Genomic DNA, 27064 nt, shown 5'->3' on the forward strand with positions numbered 1-27064 from the left:
TCAGGTAGATGCCGTGCTTCTTGACTTCCGGAAGGCGTTTGATACAGTTCCCCGCAGTCGTTTAACGAACAAAGTAAGAGCATATGGACTATCAGACTAGTTGTGTGATTCGATTGAAGAGTTCCTAGATAACAGAACGCAGGATGTCATTGTCAATGGAGAGAAGTCTTCCGAAGTAAGAGTGATTTCAGGTGTGCCGCAGGGGAGTGTCATAGGACCGTTGCTATTCACAATATATATAAATGACCTTGTGGATAACATCGGAGCCGGTCTGGGTGGCCAAGCGGTTCTAGGCGCTACAGTCTTGGAACCGCCCGACCGCTACGGTCGCAGGTTCGAATCCTGCTTCGGGCATGGATGTATGTGATGTCCTTAGGTTAGTTAGGTTTAAGTAGTTCTAAGTTCTAGGGGACTGATGACCTCAGACGTTAAGTCCCATAGTGCTCAGAGCCATTTGAACCATTTATTACATCGAAAGTTAACTGAGGCTTTTTGCAGATGATGCTGTAGTATATCAAGAGGTTGTAACAATGGAAAATTGTACTGAAATGGAGGAGTATCTGCAAGGAATTGACGCACGGTACAGGGAATGGCAATTGAATCTCAATATAGCCAAGTGTAAGGTGCTGCGAATACACGGAAAGAAAGATCCATTATCATTTAGCTACAATATAGCAGGTCAGCAACTGGAAGCAGTTAATTCCATAAATTATCTGGGAGTAAGCATTAGGAGTGATTTAAAATGGAATGACCATATGAAATTAATCGTCGGTAAAGCAGATGCCAGGCTGAGATTTGTTGGAAGAATCCTAAGGAAATGCAGTCCGAAAACAAAGGAAGTAGGTTACCGTACACTTGTTCGCCCACTGCTTGAATACTGCTCACCGGTGTGGGATCCGTACCAGATAGGGTTGATAGAAGAGATAGAGAAGATCCAACGGAGAGCAGTGCGCTTCGTTACAGGATCATTTAGTAATCGCGAAAGTGTTACGGAGATGATAGATAAACTCCAGTGGAAGACTCTGCAAGAGAGACGCTCAGTAGCTCGGTACGGGCTTTTGTTGCAGTTTCGAGAACGTACCTTCAGCGAGGAGTCAAGGAGTATATTTCTACTTCCTACGCATATCTTGCGAAGAGACCATGAGGATAAAATCAGAGAGATTAGAGTCCACGAACAACACGAGACTGGAATAGAAGGAAGAACCGATAGAGATACTCAAGGTACTCTCCGCTACACACCGTCTGGTGTCTTGGGGAGTATGGATGAAGATATAGATGTAGAATACGAAATACAGGGTTTTTCAAAATGAGTGTACCTATTTTAAGGCTCTGTAGCGTTTATTACATTCAACTTCTAGTTGTAAATAATACAGTAAATGAAAGAGCAGTTCGAAAAGTGTTTCTTACTACTGTTCAATGTGAGCGTCATTCGTCACACATGGAGTCAAGTGGCGAGCTCTTTTCAAATCTCGATCAGTGTGTCTGGAGTAATTGTTGCAACAATGCTGCTTCCAAAGTCGGGTAGATCAGCACGTAGCAAAGGCACATACACATTATCCTTTATGAAACTCGAAGTGCAAAAGTCGCATGGCGTCATTATCTTGTGTGATCATGAAGGCCATGCAAATGATGCTCTGTCATCCGGCCACTTGCTGGCAATCGCGCGGTCGGACACAACGTCCTTTAACCAGTCCCGTGCTGAGATATGCCTGTGAGGTGACACACCATCTTGCTGTCAGTAAGTTTCTGTGGTTTAGCTTCTTCCAATAGAGGAAAGAGCAATAGTTCTGGCGCATAAAGTTAAGAAACAGCAGTCACAGTTGCTTCACCGAAATGTAAAAGCCCATAAACATTCCGCCGGAATATGACTCAAAAAGCATTCAGTTAGGTGAGTTTCATTGCAACTGTGCCATCTCGTGTAGATTTTCTAACACCCAGATGCGCACATTATTTGTGTTCACATATCCGCCTAGGTGAAATGTCTATTAATCACTGAAGACGACACGATCTACAAAATCTCCATCATCAAGGAGCAAAATTTTATTTGCAAAGTTGTCAGTAAACCGTAGCGTGTAGGTTTTAGAACTTCTAACAACTGCAAACTATAAGTGTGTAGTTGTAAGCGTCTACCTAAATGTCTCCACACAGATGTCACTGGAATTGCTAATTCAGGACTAACATTCCGAACTGATTTCTTGAGGCTGCACATGGGAGACTCTCACTCCTTCTGCACATTCTGCAGTCACTTTTGATAGTTTCACACCCCCCCCCCCCCCCACCCCCTTAGCGCACAAGTATGCAAACAAAACTGTTGCAGCCGGCCGAAGTGGCCGCGCGGTTCTGGCGCTGCACTCTGGAACCGCGAGACCGCTACGGTCGCAGGTTCGAATCCTGCCTCGGGCATAGATGTTTGTGATGTCCTTAGGTTAGTTAGGTTTAACTAGTTCTAAGTTCTAGGGGACTAATGACCTCAGAAGTTGAGTCCCATAGTGCTCAGAGCCATTTTTTGAAAACTGTTGCAGTTGCTCTTTCATTTTATCTATTATATATAATTGTAAGTTGAATGTAATAAACGACACATGACTTTAAAACCCTTGTATTCGTTTTGAAAACGCTGCATATACAAGATAAGGAAGGAAACCAAGCTGAAGTTATACAAAGTAACTCTCCCCCTATTCAAATACATTGATGCCATGTTGGATATTAACTGAGAAAGTCAGAAGAATACAGTAGACTGAAATGGGACCCGCCCGGGTAGCCGCACACGTTAGCACTCCACTTCTGGGATTCGAGGAGCGTCGCAGGCTTCGAATCCAATCCACCCGGCGCATTAACGACGAGGGTGTGTGTCCTGGCCAGCCTAAATGTGACTTTGAGGTGGTTTCCCACATCCGACTAGGTGAATGCCGGGCTGGTACTCATGCTCCGCGACAGTTGCACGATTCACAAAACGTTCGCACACATTCACACGGGGCAGGCCGCTGTGACCGATCGGTTCTAGGTGCTTCAGTCCAGAACCGCGCTGCTGCTACGGCCGCAGGTTCGAATCCTGCCTCGGGCAAATATGTGTGTGATGTCCTTATGTTAGTTAGGTTTAAGCAGTTCTAAGTCTAGGGAACTGATGACTTCATATGTTAAGTCCCATAGGGCTTAGAGCCATTTAAACCATTTTTGAACATTCACACGGAGTTAACACTAGGCGCGGGAAGTCGGGGTACACAGATTCGATCGTGAGACGGAAAAGCGGTGGCGACAGAGAGGGTATCCGACCACAATCTACCACTAACACTGCCAAATTCAATAATAAACATGCCGACCATGCGAAGATAGTGGATAAAGGCCAGAAAAAAGAGTCGGCTAAGTCAAAAATTTTAAGGAAATTTAAAGGGATCTAGCATCAGAGATCAAATACGGAACAATATTGTAAGAGAAAAGCTTAAAATACACGGTTTAAATGAAAAAATAGAGGAGTATCCATGAAATGAAAACAAGACAGTGACAGGATGGAAAAGCACAGATTAACTAAACAAGGTATTAGTTATAAGCTAATAGAAAAAGACATGTGGACCATCAAAGGACTGACGGCGCCACTGAAGATAGAACGCGCTTAGAGCCTTCTCCATGGAATGAAAACGGAGGAGGATAGCAGCGTGATAATCATATAAAAAATATATGTGTAACCAGTGTACTGCTCACGGGACTGCAATAATGTTATTACCACTTTTAGCATATGCATTTTTAAACATTCACTGTTCTATTAGTAACAGTAATTTTATCAAACTGATAAATAACGCAAAGTAGGCAGTGCTTGGGTTTTACGTCCGGTAGCCGATTACAAAGCAGTGTTCATGTAAGAAGGCTATGTTCAATAGCAACACAGCGTACCGCTTGACACACCATCCCGTAGCGTAATTCTGCTTTATATTTATGCCCGGCGCGCTTTGGTGTCTGTGGAGAACATTTAGTGTTGATTTGCGTGGGGGGGGGGGGGGGGGGTGGGGGAACACACTATAGACACCATCCACAGGATTCGATCTTCAAATCGGATACTTTCCATGACTAAGATAAAGATCTACTATTTTATCTGGCTTAGGAGATTGCAGAAGATATTTTTACAGTGTGTAAGCTAGCTACTGTCAAGAGAGCTAAGAGGCATCAACAGAGAAAATAGAAACCATTCTTGCAGTGAAACTTGTTCACTGGTTATGCACAAATATATGATTTTTATACTTTCAGCAGATTAACGGGATTTGTGCAGGCCAAAAAAATATTTACCATCAAATAATCGTAAACAGGGTGGAGAGTTCTAAGTTTGTGAACATGGCACGATGATGAAATCTTGAAATAGAAGCCAACAGCAAATCACCTAAGTATTTTAAATTCAGGTAATTTCACTAAAGCCTAAACTCCCAACTTCGGATTTACAAATATCTGTGAGTCAGTCTATTTTGTATACCCTCATTCAGTGACATACGATGGGGTAATATAAGGGCGCAGTCAAATGAAAACGAGACAGGTAGGAAAAAGCGAGTAAACTATTTCAAAAGTGATCGTCGTAACTGCCGTAACTGTTAATACATTTATCCCACGGCGAAACAAGATGCTTGTTGCCATAATGAAAAAATGTTTGCGGTTGCCTACGGAACCATGATCGTATCCATTCGTGCACTTATTCTTCCGAAGCAAATTGACGGCAATGAATGTCTTTCTTCAAGGCACCAAAAACATGGAACAAGCAGTTGGAAATTTTATTATTTTATTATTTAATTTATTAATTAATTATTTATTTTATTATTTAATGAAAATTACCGTCAACAGTCAACTGAGTTTGAAAGAAATAATGATAGTCACGAACATAATAGTACTTGTAACTCTCCAAGCTTGTCTCGTTTCTCTTCAGTATCACATAGTATGTAGCAGTTAGCCAGCGATTCTTTAAATAATGGGCCTCGCATTTTTGAAACACACTCAAACGTCTGATTACTTTACAAATGAGTTAATGTGTTGGTTCGACGTTAAATATGTAGTCGAGAAAAAGTGCGTAAAATATTGGAAATTGTGCTTAAAATTTGTTCGAAGTCGCTAAGTGCTATCATTATGAAATATTGGATGAACTTAATCTTCGTAATTTGCGCTCCATTTTAAGCAAAAGGTAGTTTTTCACGCATATCAATGTTTATGACGTCATATCTGCTGAACTGTGTGTCGTACAATGATACGATTTTGCAGGTACATTCAGCGGTATATGTGGACACGGTCCGCAAACTATGTTGCGAATAGAGTTGGTAATAAAGGAGTAATAAATTAAAACGTTACCTCTGATGATGAAGCTTTACTGCATGAACAGCGAAAATGTAATAAGCGATAACTTTTTCCCTTTCATCATTTTGTGGAGGGTGCTTGCGAGAGAATATTTCTTAGAGCTTCGAAATCGCGTGTAAAGTTAGTTTGAAGACGGTAAGTGCTCTCATTATATGCATGCTTTGTTAAATTTGCTTTCGGAATTTTTTTCTGGCCAGTTGTGTTCATTTCCTCTAAGCCATTTTGAGCATTTTTGATCCACCCTTTGGTACTAAAATGTAGTGAGGTTCTTTTAGATAATATATAGTTCTCTGTTCTTTTCACAAGTCCAAAGAAAGTTCCACCTTTCCGGATTGTATCTGAGAGTAGGAGAACTTTTTCATGTAGTCTTTGTTGCTTCTTAATTTTTAATTGCTACATACGTCTGTGGTGGGTTCCAGAAGTTTTCGAAGGATTCTTCGTTTTCTGCATTTTTCTCCATTTTCCTACTTCAAGTAGAGTGCAGGAATTTACTCTGATAGTGTCTGATAGTGTCTAATGTTGACATTAATGGAGATTAACTTTTTGTTGTAGACTCCTTGGAGTGGTGATGCGCTCCATCTATTTTCTGGGATGTGGTGTTGTTTGCCACTTTGGTCAGTCCATTGGTGTGAATGATTTCTTCGAGGTATTTTAATTTTCAATTTTGTTAATTTTTCCAAAATCTGTTTTCAGCGATTTAGGGTAAGCTAAGACGTTCACCACGAGATCTACTTTTTGATGCCGGCGTTTGTGTCTGCTTTCCCTGATATTCTTCAGTGGAAGTTATCAGTGAAAGAAAACAATATTATTTTGTCTTAAAATGCACTGCTCTGTAGTAAACAACCGAGCCACGAATTGCATTTATTGAATGTGTAAATGTGCAAGTAGTGGTGATAAATTGTAAAGCTGGGTAAGCTTAACGAGGTAGTGGTCGCACTGGTGTTGAATACTGTAGGTGGAAAAAAAGTCATTTTCCACGTCGCCTGCCTCACAACGACAGCAGGTCTGCGGCGCTCTGTGCATCGCGGGATTGCCTACTTCCGCGGCGCGGCGGGGAACACCTCGTTGTTATTCCAGAGGCCATCCGCAGACGCCGGCGTGGCGCCCCCTGCTGTCGGCTGCATGTCTCCCCAAAGTGGTTTAGCCGCCGCCTGTCCGCCTGTCTCATCTCTTCAGCCCCCAGCCTCCGCCGGACACTACTTATCCAGCTCTTGGCTGTCCACTTCTTTCCTGTCGCCACCTGCCTCCTACGTGTACCGCCGCTGCCACAAGAAGGCGCGCACTGTTTCTGAATGACAAGCAGAGCAGTCGGCTCTGTTTCGGGATTTCACTGACTTTTCTTTCTCTCGAGCCACCCTGTTTCTTTATGCAGTCAGCAGCTGCTTCAAAGGGGACAGCTTCAGTGTCGTCTGAGGAAAAGGATACCAGATAGCGAATATCTGTTCTGACTATTAGCTTATCACTGTCCTTCTGGGATAGGCCTTTTGCAATATATACGGATTCGTTATGCTATTCTTTAAGAGTTAAAGTACTGATTCAGACTCCCTAATAATTTTCGTTAGTCGCATTGGTATGATTCGATTTGAGTTGCACTTAACCGAAACTACAGTTTGATAGTTTTGCTATACCACATAAATATTGCAGTAAATGTTAGTATTACTGGTGGCATTGGGTGCACATAATTAGAACTGCACAACACTCGGTGATAATCCATTGTGAATTTTATATCGTCACAGAACATAAATTGCATTTTATTTGCAATAAAAATCAGTTGAGTGTGTAACCTCTGTGCCTTTGGGTAACCAAATCAATTACAATTACGCTTTACGTATACAGATATAAAAATGTATACATAATTATCGTTGTTATTTTGTATTCAACAGAACGTTCTTTATCATGATAAAAGGCAAGATTTCCTGTTATTATTGACAAATGCATAGGTGCTCTAAGGATAACAGAAACATGTTGAAATAAGTTTGATGGAGTATTGAAGCAACGTTTGATATATTTATTTTACATTTCTCGTTTCTAATTTTAACTTGTTTTTGAGAAAATTGTGTTTTCTAGCACTGTATGACAAGTCTGAATTTATTTTCTTTATTTTTCACTACAACAGCCTTCTGTTTCACGTTAAAAATTAATAATTTTCGAGTAAAACCGGAATCAAACATTGACAATTTAAATTTTGCTACAAATACTGTTTGTTTTTAAGTGACACGCAGGAGGATAACTACTTAGAACAAAAATGTTGTGTAGGTTACCGGCCACTTATATGTCCTCATTCAGTTTCTATACGGTTCACCGCATCCAGTTTTTAAGGGACTCTAGTAAGACACTGATCGCATACGTAAAGAAAGCAGTCGTTACGAGGTAACGCGCAGTACATATGCAACTCACCTAACTAATAGATAACGCTGGTCTGCCCTTAACTGACCAAAGCTACTAGAAATTCTTCCGTAATCTGAACGTACTTGATAGTCTACAGTAGCTTATTGTAGTTTTACTACTTTAGTTTTGATCTAATAACGGTCAAACAATTTCATTCAGTCTTTGATAACAATTTTGGGAGCCCAAATTATTAATTTATTTCAGCGATAGAAACGCGCGACCGGTACGGTCGCAGGTTCGAATCCTGCCTCGGGCATGGATGTGTGTGATGTCCTTAGGTTAGTTAGGTTTAAGTAGTTCTAAGTTCTAGGGGACTAATGACCTCAGCAGTTGAGTCCCATAGTGCTCAGAACCATTTGAACCATTTTTTCTGCGATAAATACCTTTCTACAATTGTGTAATAACATGTAGAAATCGAAAACAAATCGAAAACTGCAGCGTGGATGTAGAATTACAGGAGTCATCATCATCTTCTTCTTCTTCTTCTTCTTCTTCTTCTTCTTCATCTTCTCCTTCTTCATCTTCTCCTCCTCCTCCACCTCCTCCGCCTCCTCTTCTTCCTGTTGCCTTTCCTCACTTTTCTAAAGCGTCTGCATTGTTATATCGGTGTTGGTACTGTTAGCAACACTTGGTGGCCAGAGGCCTATTCTAACGTCACCACTTACCAGGTAAGGAATCTGTATAGTCCATCCGTCTGCGTCTAGTGCAGGTGTCATGTTGAATTGTTGTAATGTCTTCTGACTGTTTGGATAGAGTTTAACTAAGAGAGAAAGTGTGTATCAATCATGTTCATATGGAAAACGTTCTGAAAACCACTTCCAGGCTTGCTGATTCACCAGCCCTCTTCGTTAATTCACGAAGGGTATGGGGTAGCTTGCCTCCCCGTGTTACGGAAGTTGCACATTAGCTCGCACGGGTGCCCTGCCGGGTCGTGGAATCACGGTATTGATGTTGTTGTTGTTGTGGTGGTCTTCAGTCCTGAGACTGGTTTGGTGCAGCTCCCATGCTACTCTATCCTGTGCAAGCTTCTTCATCTCCCAGTACCTACTGCAGCCTACATCCCTCTGAATCTGCTTAGTGTATTCATCTCTTGGTCTCCCTCTACGATTTTTACCCTCTACGCTGCCGTCCAGTACCAAATTGGTGATCCCTTGATGCCTCAGAACATGTCCTACCAACCGATCTCTTCTTCTAGTCAAGTTGTGCTACAAACTCCTCTTCACCCAATTCTATTCAATACCTCCTCATTAGTTATGTGATCTACCCATGTAATCTTCAGCATTCTTCTGTAGCACCACATTTCATAAGCTTCTATTCTCTTCTTGTCTAAACTATTTATCGTCCATGTTTCACTTCCATACATGGCTACACTCCATACAAATACTTTCAGAAACGACTTCCTGACACTTAAATCAATACTCGATGTTAACAAATTTCTCTTCTTCAGAAACGCTTTCCTTGCCATTGCCAGTCTACATTTTATATCCTCCCTACTTCGACCATCATCAGTTATTGTGCTCCCCAAATAGCAAAACTCCTTTACTACTTTAAGTGTCTCATTTCCTAATCTAATTCCCGCAGCATCACCCGATTTAATTCGACTACATTCCATTATCCTCGTTTTGCTTTTGTTGATGTTCGTCTTATACCCTCCTTTCAAGACACTGTCCATTCCGTTCTACTGCTCTTCCAAGTCCTTTGCTGTCTCTGACAGAATTACAATGTCATCGGCGAACCTCAAAGTTTTTATTACTTCTCCTTGGATTTTAATACCTACTCCGAATTTTTCTTTTGTTTCCTTTACTGTTTGCTCAATATACAGATTGAATAGCATCGGGGAGAGGCTACAACGCTGTCTCACTCCATTCCCAACCACTGCTTCCCTTTCATGTCCCTCGACTCTTATAACTGCCCTCTGCTTTCTGTACAAATTGTAAATAGCTTTTCGCTCTCAGTATTTTAGCCCTGCAACCTTCAGAATTTGAAAGAGAGTATTTCAGTCAACATTGTCAAAAGCTTTCTCTAAGTCAACAAATGCCTTTCCTTAAACTTTGTTCTAAGATAAGTCGTAGAGTCAGTATTGCCTCACGTGTTCCATTTCTACGGAATCCAAACTGATCTTCCCCGAGGTCAGCTTCTACTATTTTTTCCATTCGTCTGTACAGAATTCGCGTAAGTATTTTGCAGCTGTGACTTATTAAACTGATAGTTCGGTAATTTTCACATCTGTCAACACCTGCTTTGCTTGGGATTGGAATTACTATATTCTTCTTGAAGTCTGAGGGAATTTCGCCTGTCTCATACATCTTGCTCACCAGATGGTAGAGTTTTGTTAGGCCTGGCTCTCCCATGGCTGTCAATAGTTCTAATGGAATGTTGTCCACTCCCGGGGCCTTGTTTCGACTTACGTCTTTCAGTGCTATGTCAAACTCCTCACGCAGTATCATATCTCCCATTTCATCTTCATCTACATCCTCTTCCATTTCCATGATATTGTCCTCAAGAACATCACCCCTGTATAGACCCTCTATATACTCCCCTCCACCTTTCTGCAGTGATGTAATCCAAATAATTTAAGTTGTATAAGACAACAATTCATGAAATATAAATACAAATGACTCAATCAGTCGCTTATGAACGGCTTCTCTTTGACACAAGGAACTAATTTTGGAGCTTTTTAAGGCTCACGGTCATATAAGGCATGCATAAATTTACTTATTCATATTTACCTTATCGAACTGCCCTTGTTTGTACATCGAGACGATGAAGTTCCTCCTCTGCGTTTTCACGGCCGCCCAGCAGTAACTCGAACAATGTAAGTGTTAAGCTCGCACATCGTTACGCTGTCTCGGTTACTCGTTTTGTAGGTTTCCTGTGAGGCGAGAGCAGGCACAGTGCGATATTGCACTCCAGCTGTTCTCCTCTCTGACACGTTGGCAGCGGAGCTCTGCCGTCTGCCAGCCTCTTCTCGCCGCTGCAACCACATCTCAACACTCCTCTAGTTCTCTCACTGACAACTTCGCTGTATTTTTCTCTTCACGGTCGACTCTGGACGGCGGAAACAATTTCACTTTCCGCCGGCGTGGTTAATGTGGAATGTGTAACATGCCGAACTCGACAAACTTGGTAGATTACGTTATGGCGTTGTTCTGTTCTGGAGGAACGCTCCTTATACTTCTAATAAACGGTTTCTAGTGCACACTTGATGCAGAGCTAGCAGAGAGTAAACACGAATTCTACCAACAAAATTTCGGATGATATTTGGCAATATTTTCTTAGTATAAATTATTAGCTTCTCCCCACGTAATGAATAATCCATTAAATTTCGGAGATGCAATCGATCAATTACAACTTCTGCAGCTGACATTTCGGCAGCGTATCGTCCGGCCACCCTCAGAGTGAGTCGCAAGATTGACGACAAGGTTCCAAGCGCAGCTTTATACACTGAGTAGCCAGAAGATTATGACCACCGACTTACTATTGATGTAAACCCGTCCAGGCGATAGCAGAATCACCTGGCAAGGAATGGCTGCTAGTCAGACATACGTACGGTGCATTTAGCATCAGTGAGCATGCTGTCTGTGTGTAGAAGGGGGAAGGCGTGCGATCTATCTGAGTTGGACCGAGGGCAGATTGTGATGGCTTGCAGGTTTGGCACAGAAACTTCACGACTCGTCTTCAACACATGACAAAACCAAGGTGAAACCACGTCCAGACATCGGCTACCCCGTCGGACGTCCTAGGCTGGGAAAACGGGTAAGAGAGAGAGGCGGAAACCTGTGGCGGAACTAACATCAGACTTCACTGCTGGGCAGAGTACAAGTGTGTCTGAACACACAGTGCATCGAACACTACTAATGATGGGCCTCTGCAACCGATGAGCCATTCATGTGCCAATGTTAACTCCAGGAGATCGGCAGCTACGACTGAAATGGGCAGGTGACCATCTGCACTGGACGTTGGCGCAGTGTGAGAGCGTTGCACGGTCTGATGAATCCCGCCGCCTTTTTCATCATGCCAATGGGAGGGCGTGAGCCTGCAACTTCCACGGGATTAGCTCCTTGACACCTCTACTGTGACAAGTTGGCAGCGGCCCCATTGTGCTCTGGGCAACATTTACATGGGCATGTATGGGTCCAGTGGAGCTCGTACAAGGCATCATGACAGCCAATGAATATCGTACGCTGGTTGCAGACCCTTCATGTCGAACATGTTTCCTGACGGCATTGACATTTTTCAGCAAGACAATCCGTCATGTCACGAGGCCAGAAGCTTGGAACACAGTGACGAGTTCCGATTAATGTGCTCCCCCCCCCCCCCCCCCCCCCAAATCTCCAGCCAGATAGCGAGATCTGAACCCTATCGAACACATTTGAAATGTAATTGAACGTGGTGTCAGAGCTCATCGCCTGCCCCCCCCCCCCTCCTCCCCCCTCCCCACCCGGGATTTACGGGAATTAGGTTCATGTGGCTCTAACCACTATTGGAACTTAACATCTGAGGTCATCAGTCTCCTAGACTTAGAATTATTTATACCTCACTAATCTAAAGATATCATACACATCCATGCCCGAGGCAGGATTGGAACCTGCGACCGTAGCAGCAGCAGCGCTGTTCTGGACTGAAGCACCTAGAACCGGTCGGCTAACCGAATTAGGTGACTTCTGGGGTACGATCATCCTCCAGTGACCTTCCAAGGCCTCATTGCTTCCAAGTCACAATGTGTCACCGCTGTTATCCGTGCCAAACGTCGACATATCTGCTATTAGGTAGGTGGTCATATAGTGCCGGCTGACCAGTGTGTACTCCAACGCGGCGGTACTCTGCATGCGAGTGACAGATGCTGGTAGGCACCAAAGAGGTATATCCACCTCTTCCTTTTGGGATTTTATATATTTTAACAGATAAATTGGTAAATAGAGATAATGGCTTTAATTTGGAGAAGGCGTGGAATCCGGTTCTTGGTGTAATTAAATCGCAGAGAAGTGTCAGTGTGTTACCAACGCCGAATATACCGTACATCGATAAGCGAATCGAATGTCTGAACGTTTTAACCACAGGTGGTGCTTGTGTAAGTATACTTCTTTATCGGTGATCAGCATCTGCGACCCCTATGCGCAGTACCGCCGCGTTTGGCACCTTGTGAATCTTGCAACTCACTCTGAGGATGCCCGGACGAAACGCAGCCGAAATATTAGTTGGAGAAGTTGTATTTGCTTGGCTGCATGCCCGAAATTTAATAGATTATTTTCTTAGTATTTTAATACTCAGACGGCTCGATACAGTGTAACTGTGTTTTGGTTGATATCATACTCCGATTTAACTACGTATCAGTACTGCATTGACAATACCCGCAAAACACTGCAAATGTTGTCTCTGTCGCCGGCAGAGTTCCTGGTAACAATAATCCACAGAAGCACGAGTAGGGATATTGGTGAAGAGATGACCGGTGTTGGATTTGGTACTTTTCGGTGACTATATATTACAGGTTTTGTTTTATTGTCAAGGTATTTTCACATAAAGCAAAACTGTCTGCGGCAACAAACTTGGTTAATTATAATTACACTATTGCTCTGTAACGAGCCAACTAAGTCCACGAGTTCCTTGCACAAATATACTTTGAAAATGTTCCTCAATAATGTCCGAAATCTTGTATACTATCGAAACTGATTGTTGAGGAATTGAACATGATATGAATTGTTTGGTACTGCTGTATTGATATTGTCACTGTCATACATTATGTATCTGCTTTACGATTTCATCCCATATTACCAAGAGTAGCGTTCGCCGTGGACAATAAATTCCATGAGAAGTATTTATTCCTTATTCAACAACATACGAGACACTTTTGGAGACAGGAATAGCTGACAAGAAGCATTGCTGTAGCCTAATTCTATGATACATATTATATTGTTATATTGCTATCATGTTATGCTTGTATCGAGTCTGCTTGCTTCAAACACTTGTAAGTGCAAACTACATCTTAGCCCACTAACTCCCGCTGGAGGTCAGCAAATATTTTCTTATAACTTCACGCAGCGTAGTCTCCAACCTGAGTTTCTTTTGTGTACGTATTTTGCTATTTTAGTGCGTTTCCATACTCCGTGAAAGATTTCCCGTAGTAAAAACATTCTCGCGAAGCGCGTAAGTCAAATTATTCGGTGGCTGTGCGTACAATGTATATTGTATGAGCTGCTTGTTTCTAAAAAGTGTTTGTGGAACTGTGCCGAACAGATAATCGAATAATGAAAATTTTACTTCGTGACAAATTAAATGAATCAAAAAATACCAAACCATAACTTGCTTTCTGGCAAATTAGTTTCCCATTAAAATCGAAACAACATATTGAGCAATGGAGACGATTTTATTTTACGAACTTCTGTAGTAGGTAAGGAGACAGCTCAGTACAGACATTAACAGACAGTGCAACTCCGTCATCTATATTCTCTTATAAAGGAAATTAACTCAAATCTGATTCACAAATCAGCTTCATGGCACTTAAAGTATATTCTCTTACCATGTTTCAGGTAAGCGCAACATCGCTTGGCGCTGTTCCTCGACTTCGCAATCGGAGCAGTACCAGCACGTAAGTACAGACCCTGTTGCTCAAGAGACAAAATCAGTTGCCAAGCTAATAGGAAAACCAGGGCAAAAGATGCAAACCTCGAAGTTGGTTGTAGTGTCGTCCTTAACGATTTATAACGACTAAACTACTTAGTATAACGGCGTAGGCTTCCGCGGCTGCCGCGTCGTTATGCAGGTACGTTTTCCAAATCGAAAAAAAGTGAAGAATCAAACGGAGTTCTGAACCAGCGTTCATGGAATAACCAGTTTACCCCTCTCCCGTGGCCGAAATGTTGGTTTCTTCAGTTCAGTTTTTTTAATGATTTTATTTTGGTTTTTCAAATTACATGTTGTTCTGATATCAGTATTGCGCCCGACATGGTAGTCACGGCTATTGACATCTTCCTGGATATAGTTTTATGTTACGTCGAGGGGAGATAGCTAGGGCTTTCTCTTCTGCAACGTACTAAGAATGCTGATACGTAAATAGTTACTCGCTTGTTTTCTCACACAATAAAGTACACACACCTTTAGAGGTACAATATTTAGCTGCAGTCACTTTTAAAAGACTGTACACATTCTCGACAAGAACCTCAGTAAAATCAGTAAACCTGTGCATTACAAACTAGCGAAATGAATTTTGTCTTTGAATTGGAGTGTGCACTGATTTGAAAAATCCTAAGTTCGAATCCTAGTCCGGCACACAGTTTTAACTTACTATAAATTAGGTTGCATATTAAAACCTCATGTATCACGCCCATTTTAGAAAGACCGTTTAACAATTAAATTCATTCCAACCTCCTTTGATCAAAATAAAATCAATACATTACAGTGCCGATATTAAAACGCGGAGCTTATGCGAAAAAAATTATTAATACGCAACTTTAATTAGAACAAGATTTCTCATTAAAAATATTCTGTGTGATTAAAAACAAATTAAGTAATGAAAGCTGTGAGCTGAAGAAAAACAGTGACTATTTTGTCTTTAATTGCAGTCTATTGGCGCACTTACTTCCACAATATCCACCGGTTTCGTTTAGTACATAACAGCCTCAGATCAAGAAACTGTCGGTCTGTGCAGCCCTCGAAACTGTCTGGTTGCACTGGAACTTCTATTGTGCTGAGGACGTTCTACACTGAACGAAACCGGTAAACTATGGAAGTGAGCGCGACTGTTGATAGCAGTAAAAGACAGTGCGTAACCTGTACATCAGTGTCTGGCTGAGCTAACACATCTGTTCTACAATAGAATCCTACACGTGGAATTCAATGTTTACGTGATCATAGATGTGATGTTATGGCATTGGCCATATGATTGGTGAGTACCGTATACCTTCCAGATAGTTACATCTTACGTTATGAAAGTAATGAATTAAATCGGATGATCTGTATCTATGATTAAATTGTCACAGTGATACAAAGCCACAATTAACGATTACAAAACAAATCTTTATACAAATTTCTAAAGTGTTTTAAGGAATGTAGAATTTTCGAAAACTTGTTTTCCAGAATTTCCATTTCTTAGCGTTATGGTTGCATGTTTGTAAGGATGAAAATCAGTAATTGTGGGTTTAAATTCTTGCTCCGATTTAGTTTCATTTTCCACAGCCCACATTGTGTGTTGATAAATATGTCAGGCCTCGAATCCATTTGCAAAATCAATGTTTTTCAATTGAAATTCGCTGCACTTTATTCCTATAAATTTGTGTTGCTGTTTTGTCTAGCGTGGTGATATATTATCTGAAGCTATGACGAATTTTCTGTGTGCTGTCATTTTCAAAGTTACCGAGAATCTAAAGTGCTAACCTTTGGATATCAGTTCGAAGCTTGTTCTTTACCTACGTCACATTTTTTTGCTGGATGTTTGTGCAACATGTCCAAAATTCCAAACTTTAGCAATATTTTAAGTTCGATTCACCCCATATTACATTACCAAAGCAGGGAAATAATTTATACAGCTACAACAATCCGATATTATTATTTCTTATTAATGAAAAAGCCGGCCGGAGTGGCCGTGCGGTTCTAGGCGCTACAGTCTGGAGCCGAGCGGCCGCTGCGGTCGCAGGTTCGAATCCCGCCTCGGGCATGGATGTGTGTGATGTCCTTAGGTTAGTTAGGTTTAATTAGTTCTAAGTTCTAGGCGAATGATGACCTCAGAAGTTAAGTCGCATAGTGCTCAGAGCCATTAATGTAAACGTAAAAGTCACAACAGAAAATTAGATTACCTAGTAATGACCCCTTTTAAATATTTTTGTCACTGTTTCTTTGCTTGCCATATGTGGTTTTCAGTCGGCTACGTAATGTCTGGGCAAGCCATCACGGTAGCTCAGCGTATTCTGTCTGGGGACTCGCCGCTTATGTAATAAAAAAATCTGGGTGAAGTTCTCATCGAAGGAATTTGACAGATGTAATGCATCGTCCGCACAGAATCACTGACAAAAAACGACGAAGAAACACATCGACAGAAAGAAGACAAAAGAAAACATTGTTGGTGTACATGGCTGCCGTGCAGAGGACCCGGGTTCGATTCCCGGTACTGCCAGTGGCTTTTTTTCCTTTGTTGTGAGACTGTTACGGGTTTCACTCAACCTCGTCAATTAAGGAGATACTTGGCGAAGTAGTAGTAGCTCCACAGTCTGGAAAATCGGCAAAACGGCAGGGAGAGCAGTCTGTTAAGCGCATACCCATCCGTATCACATTCGCGTCATGCCGCAAGTCAGAGGATGACAAGGCGGCCGGTAGACACGCCTTGAGCGTTCAAGGCCTGGACAAAGATCTCGCTTTTTTGTAGGTCGTTTTCATTCACTCGTAACGGTCTAAATGTTGACAGCAAACGATAAACTCTGCTCATACAATTTTGTAGTCTGAAAGCATTGCACACAAACAGGCGTCGAAGTAAATGAAAGCTGGCAGGACGAATATTCATAGGACGTTTTTAAATTAATATGAATCTGTTTACGAGACCAGTCCCGCTTGTTTGTCAATACCGATTTCAATTTGTCTTGCTTACGACCGAGCAACAGCGTACTTGCTGTAGGTATTTTGTGCAGTGGATATTTGCTTCAGGTGAAACATACCATGTTTGTGAACGGCCGTGTTGACATTCATGCCTCTTTTTCCAAGCTGATGATCGGCTTTATAGTGCGTCCGCTATCAGATCGCCGCGACGCTCACGAAGCAACGTGCATCGTGAAAATATTTTTCCGTTCTCAACAAAACATCACGCAAGACTGAATCATTAATGAAGGACGCACGAAATTTGAAAACAATGGCGGCGGTGTTAAAATACTTCTTACCTCAATTCTCGTCACAGCAGGGTGACAGTTTGTTAAGTCGGAACTTTCTTCAGTTGATATCGTAAAGGCCGCCATTCCTTTTCCGTCAGCAAGTGATCTTATTATCTCTGTGTACCTATGATACTAACATCTTCAAGCGCATCACAAACGTGTGTTTACAATCCTCCAAATTCGCCCTCTCTTCCCCTCCACATTTCAAGGATAACTATTGCGAAACAATTTAACAAGGCGGCCCTTTAACTTTCTCTTTTATCTGGCATATCTGCCCATTTCCTTAACTTCATGTATCATCGCTGAAGAACTATTATATGATAAAACTTGAAATAACGTCCGCTAATCATGCTAAAATATCAGGCTGGTGCGATTGTCGGTATGTATCCAAACAAATAAGAAATCACGGGACTATGAAGGTCATCGCGGTATTAGAATTCCAATGGTCCGCTTTAAAGGTGACTGGACCTGCTCAGTATCTCTTCAGAGTTGCATTAAGTATCTACACCAATACAACAATGATAATAAACACTTGCCGAGAGTGTGAAGATTTCCCTAAATCGCTCCAGCGAATGCTGGTTCCTATGAAAGCACGCAGTCGAATGCATTCCCCACCATTCAAACAATTTGCGCTTGTGCTCCGTCTCTAATGACCTCTACGTCGACGATACGGTAAACCTTGATCTTCCTTCCTTCCTAGAATATTTAGTCTACATACACACGAGCAGAATCCTGAGACGGGGTCATATTTTGTCACCTACATAATTTAACATTTATCCTCCGGGAACTTCTCTAAACTGAAACTGCCGTTCTTGCTCTAAGCTGAAGATATTTCCATGATCCAGGATGGTTAAGAAATACTTAAAAGCTCAACCTTAATTTTAGACGATTTTGCAGAAATTACGATTTTACCATCGGGACATAAAGACGAAAGTCTTCACGTTCAAAGAAGAAAGGACCGTTCCGAATTAAAAGTGGAGTAATAAGCTCAGATACCTTGTACTTGGTATCAAATCCAACGTGAAGAAACTTACACAGAAATCTTAGGTCGTCCGAGTACATACTTGGCAAAATCCGTTGTAATTTGAAAGCCGTAACGCTCATAGAGATGAGAAACAAATTTTACGAGGTACTCGTAGTTCACAGTCAAGAAAAGTAACACCTGGACTCTCGGGAAATAATGAATCATGGATCCAATCATTCGAGATTAGACCGCGTCAGAAACAAAGACACTAGCGGGAACTGAAAGTATAGAGAGATCTGGACACAGCACTTCGACCAAATAAAGGATTTTAAATTCCCTAAGGAAAAGATGCTGTGTAAGCGAAAAGAAAGTAAGAGAGAGAGACGTACGTGGAAACGATGGAGTGACCGAAAACCGGAGTACCCAGCGAACCTGGAACCTTTTCCCTTACACCAGTGATGAAACAGAGGAAATACTGGCGTTTACCTGTTATTGTACACAGATGTTAATTCATTAAAATTACGCCTCTATAAAATAAGATTCAATAGTACTGTCACTGATTAATTCTCGCATAATGAGAAATCAGCTGCGTTGAAAAACAACTGCTAAAACTAAAGAAGGTTTTGGGACACGATTTAGTCCCTGTTCGATTCTATGCAGAACTTGCAACCGAGATAGCCCCCGCCCCCTTTTAACAACATTATGCCGTAGATCTCCCGAGGAAAAAACTCCCCACTGGTTGGAAGAACGCACAGGTCACACACGTAGGTACCCGAAGAGATAAACAAAACTACTTTCCAGTATCATTGCAATCCACATGTTGTAGAATATTTGTATTTCTTGATTTCCGATAGCTACTTGATTCAGTGCCACGTCAGTGACTATTAACTATATGGGGCATCAAACAAAATCCTTTGTATTGGACTGGAACGAGGACGCAGTATGTTATCTTGGATGGACAGTCAGACACAGATGTAACCAAGTAACTTCCGAAAGGAAGTGTGCTGTAACCCTAGTTGTTGATGTCAGTGGTCTAGCAAACAACATTAATAGTACCGATAACATCAGAAGTTATACCTGTGACCCAGTTACCTACAATGAAGCGCTGGCTAAAGAAAGCTGCACCAATATCCGTCATATAAGATTTCAAAGCGATAAAGTGGTAAAAAAAAGTCGGTTTAAATTTTTGGAAATAAGAAATTATACGCTACTCGAAACGAGAAAAAGATACATCAATTGTTGACAAGCTCGCTTTCAATTTTCGGAAATACATAATTGCGCACTACACAAAACGAGAAAAAAAAAACTTGGTGTCCTGTGTTTACACCATCAGTGACTGACACTTTGTGTCTGACAACTCGTATACGTGCAGATGTGAAGGCTAAAGATAACATTGGGTCAACGTAGGTAAAGCAGTTGGCAGACATCGGTAAAGTGATTGGACGCTGAGAAAATACAGTCAGTTTACTTACAAAACACCCACATGGTCCTAGAATATTGCTGAAGTATGTGGAACACATATTAAATAGGGCTAAAATGGGATATCGAAATTTGCTTACAAGGGCACCACAGAAGTTGACATGTTTCTTACACAGGCAGAATAACGTTACGTACATCTAGACGAAACCGAAACGGCAGAAGCTTGAAGATACGCACCACCTATCGCACGAAACTCTATGAGAAATGAATGATGTTGTAGGGAATCTAGGAATTTATGTCCCTCTACGTATTACTCCTGTAGCGGCTGCAGAGGCAACGTTAAACTAATTATAGCAGGAATATTTGCCAGGAAACAATTAATGTTCCCGTAATCCATGCGCGGATGAAAAAGGAAGAAAAATTAATATACCCCGCAACGGAAATTATCCCCACTGTTACATACAATGTGTAGATATAGACGTAGAAACTCAGAGAATATGTATTTCAACTAACAGGGCGTTTCCGTTCATTTCTCCTGCCTTCAAATTCAATTCGTGTGGCTGTAAACACTTCGCCTGCTTCTGTTGGAGAATCGCTTAGAGTTCCACGGGAGCGGTCCCTACGCCCCTGTGCGCAGTGAGGAGGTTTGCCACCCGAAGCCTCTTAGGAGCAGAAGTTGGCAACGCTGTCGCCATAACACTTGCCGTGATTCCCCTTTACGGCAGCACGAACAGCCGCGCGCCGAGATACGAGTCTTGCCGAACCTCCTGGGACGGCCTCCGGAAATAGCCGATGGCTCCGGGCTGACTGCGCTGCAGGTAATTTTCAGTTTTGAACGCCAGAAACGTATCGCTCTCCCCCCAAGTCGTGCCGCGGCAGTTACGAAAACGCCGCCGAACGCGTTCGCAGCGGCACTTGTATCTCTTTTCCAATTTTTTATTGCTGTACCTGTGAATGAAGCGTCGTAGAATTGGTTTTGCTATCCTGGCGCACTGGGGAGAGGACAGAGCTGGTGCCTAAGGTGCGGGGAACGGTAGCATACCCGCGGCTGTGGCGAATAAATGCTGATTTACTGCTGCGGAAGTTGGGGCCGCATAAAAGGCGGCACAGTAAACCAGAATGTATCGCCGCGATATTTATCTAAACTGCGGTCTACAATGGATTGGTTCTGCGCGGTAACTGCGAATCCATTTGTGCGCCGCTCCGGCACACATCCGCCCGGTTTAACATCCGAGTGGCAGGGGATGAGGCGCTGAGGATGGGACTTCCCCGTTCTACTACTGAAAAAAAAGCCGCGATATTCCGGGTGGGTTTTCTGCGGCGCCCCGTTCAGAATAGTAAGCGATACTATACGATACTGCTTCTCCTCGCACGGCTCGAATTTTGTATCTCCATTTCCTCTTTATCAGATAAACAGAGTGGCCGTTACGTCCTCTTCCTATTCATGTGAGTTCTATTGATACGCATGTTGTCTTTCCCCCTCGCCAGTACAGTGTAATTTCCGTAATGCCAGAGTTGCTGACGATAACGGCGCATATCATGTGCAATGCTGCGGTGGAAACGTTCGTTTTCTTCCGCTCATTGTTTTCTTCTGTAAAATTAGGCCAGCCAGAGTGGCCGAACGGTTATAGCCGCTTCAGTCTGGAACCGCGCGACCGCTACGGTCGCAGGTTCGAATCCTGCCTCGGGCATGGATGTGTGTGATGTCTTTAAGTTAGTTAGGTTTAAGTAGTTCTAAGTTGTAGGGGACTGATGGCCTCAGTTGTTAAGCTCCATAGTGCTCAGAACCATTTGAACATTTTTTGTAAAATTAGTGTAATAAACGATTATCTACTTTTAGATTAAACAATCTGTTCCAACTATCGACAGTGTGGTAAATATCTCCTCTCTTGAGTTGGCTACTGCAGCTCTGTCCATATTAATCAAATCACACGCATCCTAAGAACTTGTTGTAAGAAGGTCCCTTTCAAAATACTCGAGCATTACAACTAATACATTTGCCCCACTGGCGCTGTTCGAAACATATTTTGTAGTCATCTTTAGAAATGGCTGACAGCTTATCTTTAGAAATGGCTGACAGCTTCTTCCCCGTTTTTTCTTGACTTCTTCAATGTTGTCAAAACTGTGTTCTTTCATACTTCTTTTCATGTGTGGAAATACGAAAAAGCCAGGTTATTTGAGTAAGTTGCGTGGGGCAGCGGAACCATGCCGTTTTTAGCTAAAAACTGCCTAACAGATATAGCTGTGTGCAGGTGCGTTGTCGTGGTGGAAAAACCAGACCCCTGTCTGTCACAAAATCTTCCGTTAAAATTCGCTGAACCGAGCTCAACTAATCTGTCACAGTTGATCAGTTGTCTGTAGACGGTCTGTGAACATTAGCTCTCGAATTTTTTCAATATTTTCGTCGATTTGGGTAGCTCATGGACATCCAAAATTAGTTTTGTCATCAATCTACATGTCACCATTTGTTAATCGAACAAACCACTCGTACACTAGAGCTTTTCGTATATCTTGGTGAGCGGTTTTCAACTTTAAAACAATTTCAGCTGCATTTTTATCGAGTATTTCTACTCGGTAAAATTTGACAGTTGCGCGTGTTTCACTTAAACTTGCCATCATAAAAAACGAAAGAAGAACAAAACAGCGCTAGCAAAACTAATCGCTGCAGATGGATAGAACAAGCCAGGACTACAACACAGGCGGCACTGAACTGGCAATGAGTTACGCTATACATATCTTGCGACAGAAATGCGTACTACCGAAGCTCCGCCCAGGACAATGTTATTCTTGTTTTTTGGCTACCCCCTGGTATGTTTCATTCCCTACCAATTCCTGCTGGTAATACTACCACTTACTACGTCATTTCTAGGTTTGGTGCAGCGCAACTGTTGTGGCATGTAATTACGGTGTTTAGCAATACCAGTACCAATGTTAAAGACTAAGAAATGAGCCAAATCGTGCAGAAAGCAGTTCTCCTGATCCTCCTCGCCTTCCTGTCACGAAGCCACAGAGAAACGCCGCAGGAGTAAACCACGTGTCTCAGTCGATGAATAATGTACGTAAATTTATTGCACAACAACTATGCCACTGTCAAAAGTCAGAAAATAATCTTTCACTTACACAAATATTTCAAAAGTACTTTTAAAAATTTTGGGAACAGGCTCCTTGCACCAAATCAAGACAAAAAGTCTAGTAAACCTAGACTCGAAAATGCATTCCTTGAAAGCTATGAGCACTTGCTCATCTTTGCTACTGCGAAATACCTCTCTTTATTGAAACAGTGCTCATAACTCTTAAGGTATACATTTGTAATCAATTAGAAAATATATAGCTTTTAAAAATAATTCCAATTTTTTTCAGGTATCCCCTCGTAAATGGGAACTGGCGACTTCCCTGTGTTTTCTGTCTGTTTGGTTGTTTCTATTCACATAACTAGAACATCACCTCATTCAGTGTTTGTGCCGGCCGGAGTGGCTGTGCAGTTCTAGGCGCTACAGTCTGGAACCGAGCGACAGCTACGGTCGCAGGTTCGAATCCTGCCTCGGGCATGGATGTGTATGATGTCCTTAGGTTAGTTACGTTTAATTAAGTTCTAAGTTCTAGGAGACTGATGACCTCAGAAGTTAAGTCGTATAGTGCTCAGAGCCATTCAGTGTTTGTCCATTGTGTGTTTTATATCCTTGCAGAATACAAATTGCATGTTATAACTAATAAAAATTAGTTGATCTTGTAACTTTCGCGCTTTTATTTAACTATAGCATTTATTTATTTATTTTTGCAGGTACAGTTTACATGCACAAACATAATTATTCTTGTTATTCTGTACTCATTAGAGCATTCTTCATCGCCATGAAAGACACAATTTCCTGTTATGATTGACAAATGCGAAAGTTGTTTATGAAAAACAAAAACATGTTTTTTGTCAATTTGGCGAAGTATTGAAGCGCTGTATGATTTACATTTTTACGCAGTTTTATTTAGGTAATTACTTTCTCTCACACTGTATTAATAAATCTGTATGGTTTTCCATATTTCTACTACAAGATCCACATGTTTTACGTTACAAAAGAAAAATTTTGGAATGAAACCAGGATTAAACATTGACGACTTCAGATCCACTATAAATACACTACTGGCCATTAAAATTGGTGCACCAAGAAGAAATGCAGATGATAAAAGGATATTCATTGGACTAATATATTATACTAGAACTCACATGTGATTACATTTTCACGCAACTTGGGTGCATAGATCCTGAGAAATCAGTACCCAGAACAACCACTTTTGGCCGTAATAACGGCCTCGATACGCCTGGGCATTGACTCAAGCAGAGCTTGGATGGCATGTACAGGTACAGCTGCCCATGCAGCTTCAACACGATACCACAGTTCATCAAGAGTAATGACTGGCGTATTGTGACGAGCCAGTTGCTCGGCCACCATTGACCTGACGTTTTCAGTTGGTGAGAGATCGGGAGAACGTGCTAGCCAGGGCAGGAGTCGAACATTTTCTGTATCCAAGAAGGCCCGTACAGGAGCTGCAACATGTGGTCGTGCATTATCCTGCTGAAATGTAGGGTTTCGCAGGGATCGAATGAAGGTTAGAACCATGGGTCGTAACACATCTGACATGTAATGTCCACTGTTCAAAGTGCCGTCAATGCGAACAAGAGGTGACCGAGGCGTGTAAACAATGGCACCCCATACCACCGCGCTGGGTGATAGGCCAGTACGGTGATGACGAATACACGCTTCCAATGTGCGTTCACCGCGATGTCGTCAAACAAGGATACGACCATCATGATGCTGTAAACAGAACCTGGATTCATCCGAAAAAATGACGTTTTGCCATTCGTGCAGCCAGGTTCGGCGTTGAGTGCACCATCGCAGGTGCTCCTGACTATGATGCAGCGTCAAGGGTAACGGCAGCCACGGTCTCCGAGCTGATAATCCATGCTTCTGCAAACATCGTCGACCTGTTCGTGCAGATGGTTGTGGTCTTGCAAACGTCCCCATCTGTTGACTCAGGGATCGAGACGTGGCTGTACGATCCGTTACAGCCATGCGAATAAGATGCCTGTCATCTCGACTGCTAGTGATATGAGGCCGTTGGGATCCAGCACGGCGTTCCATATTACCCTCCTGAACCTACCGATTCCATATTTTGCTAACAGTCATTGGATCTCGACCAACGCGAGCAGCAATGTCGCGATAAGATAAACCGCAGTCGCGATAGGCTACAATCCGACCTTTATCAAACTCGGAAACGTGATGGTACGCATTTCTCCTCCTTACACGAGTCATCACAACAACATTTCACCAGGCAGCGCCGGTCAACTGCTGTTTATGTATGAGAAATGGGTTGGAAATTTTCCTCATGTCAGCAGGTTGTAGGTGTCGCCACCGGTGCCAACCTTGTGTGAATGCTTTGAAAAGCTAATCATTTGAATATCACAGCATCTTCTTGCTGTCGGTTAAAATTCTCGTCTGCTGCACGTCATATTCGTGGTGTAGCAATTTTAATGGCCAGTGGTGTACTGTTCATTCTCAAGTAACAGATAGGACGATAACATTGTAGAACAAAAATATTCTGTAGGCTGTCTGGTCCTTCATATATCCTCACACAGTTGCTAGACAGTTCACAGCTTCCATTTGTTAGGGGAATCCAATAAGACACCGATCGCATAAGAAAAGAAAGCGATCTTTATGAGGTAACCCCTGATAGCTATGCAACACACCCAATGTACATGTAACGAGGGAACGACCTTAACTGGCTAAAATGGCTCTTAGCACTGTGGGACTTAACATCTAAGGTCATCAGTCCCCTAGAACTTAGAACTAACTAACTAACTAACCGAAGGACATCACACACATCCATATCCGAGGCAGGATTTGAACCTGCGACCGTAGCAGTCACGCGGTTCCGGACTGAAGCGCCTAGACCCGCTCGGAGACCGCAGCCGGCCGACCTTAACTGACCAAACATAACAGGAAAACTAACGTCGCCGACGCTTACTTCTGGTAGTCCACGGTAGCATACGGTAGTTTTACAACTGAGTAAGCCACGCAGGTGCCGCTCAGGCGCCGACGTACAGCGCGCGGTGGACAGCTGAGCGCTCGCGGAGTAACGCGCTCCCGGGCCCAGGAGATGGTGCAGGTGTAGCGCTTTGCGTAATTACGGGTCCACCGCTCCGGCATTGTGGCCGCCCTAATGACTCACTCAGTGCTCGGCGGCGATTGTCCCGCCAGGCTCTCAGGATCACACAGCCTTCCTTTCCACCACGCATTGTCCGACCAGCCGATGGACCGTGCCTCGCCTCGCACGCAATTATGCGTCCCTATGTTTCCAAACGCACACCGCATTGCTTCCGCTACTCCGTACGGTGGCGTCCGGCTGGAACGCAACGTGAGTCGAGTTGATTTCCACAGCGTGATGTGCCTTCAAATGCAGATCCACGCTGCCTTCAAATGCAGACCCACACTGCGCGATTAAATACTACTTTAATTTCTATGTACCATCCCTAGAAACTAGTAGCATCCTCTGAAAACAACAGAGGCCATTTAGAAGAGAAAGCTAGTCGCACACTAAACGCAAGCACGCTATGGTGTACCGAAAACAAACGCATGATAGCAGAGACCAAAACAACACAAAGTTGGAGGAAAAAACCATGAAATACCAAAAACACATTACCAAGCCTAATATTTGGTTTAATTTTCTCATTTTGAGAAGACCGAAGGAGCAATCTGTTTACTTGCTGAAAACGTGCAACATCGCATAAATATTTTTCTGTTACAGACATCCGGTGTCGACAGACTTTGCTATGGTCTTGTTATGAGACATGTTCATTTTACGCTGGACCTCATGCCAAGTTGTCATGTGGATAAAAATCTGCACATTATTAAAAGTTTGTCTTAACTAAAATATCTGAAAATATAAGGCACCTTGTGGAAATGGCCATGTCCATATATGCAGGGCTATTCAAAAAGAAGGAACAGATTTCAAACATTTATTGCTTACAAACTACAAAACACAGAAACACAATTCGAACGTTTCTGGAAAGAGAAAAGTTCCAATTTTTATGAATTCAGTGTGTGCACCATGTGTACATGACAAATATGAA

Source organism: Schistocerca americana, chromosome 3 (assembly GCF_021461395.2).
Source record: "Schistocerca americana isolate TAMUIC-IGC-003095 chromosome 3, iqSchAmer2.1, whole genome shotgun sequence".
Classification (NCBI taxonomy): domain Eukaryota; kingdom Metazoa; phylum Arthropoda; class Insecta; order Orthoptera; family Acrididae; genus Schistocerca; species Schistocerca americana.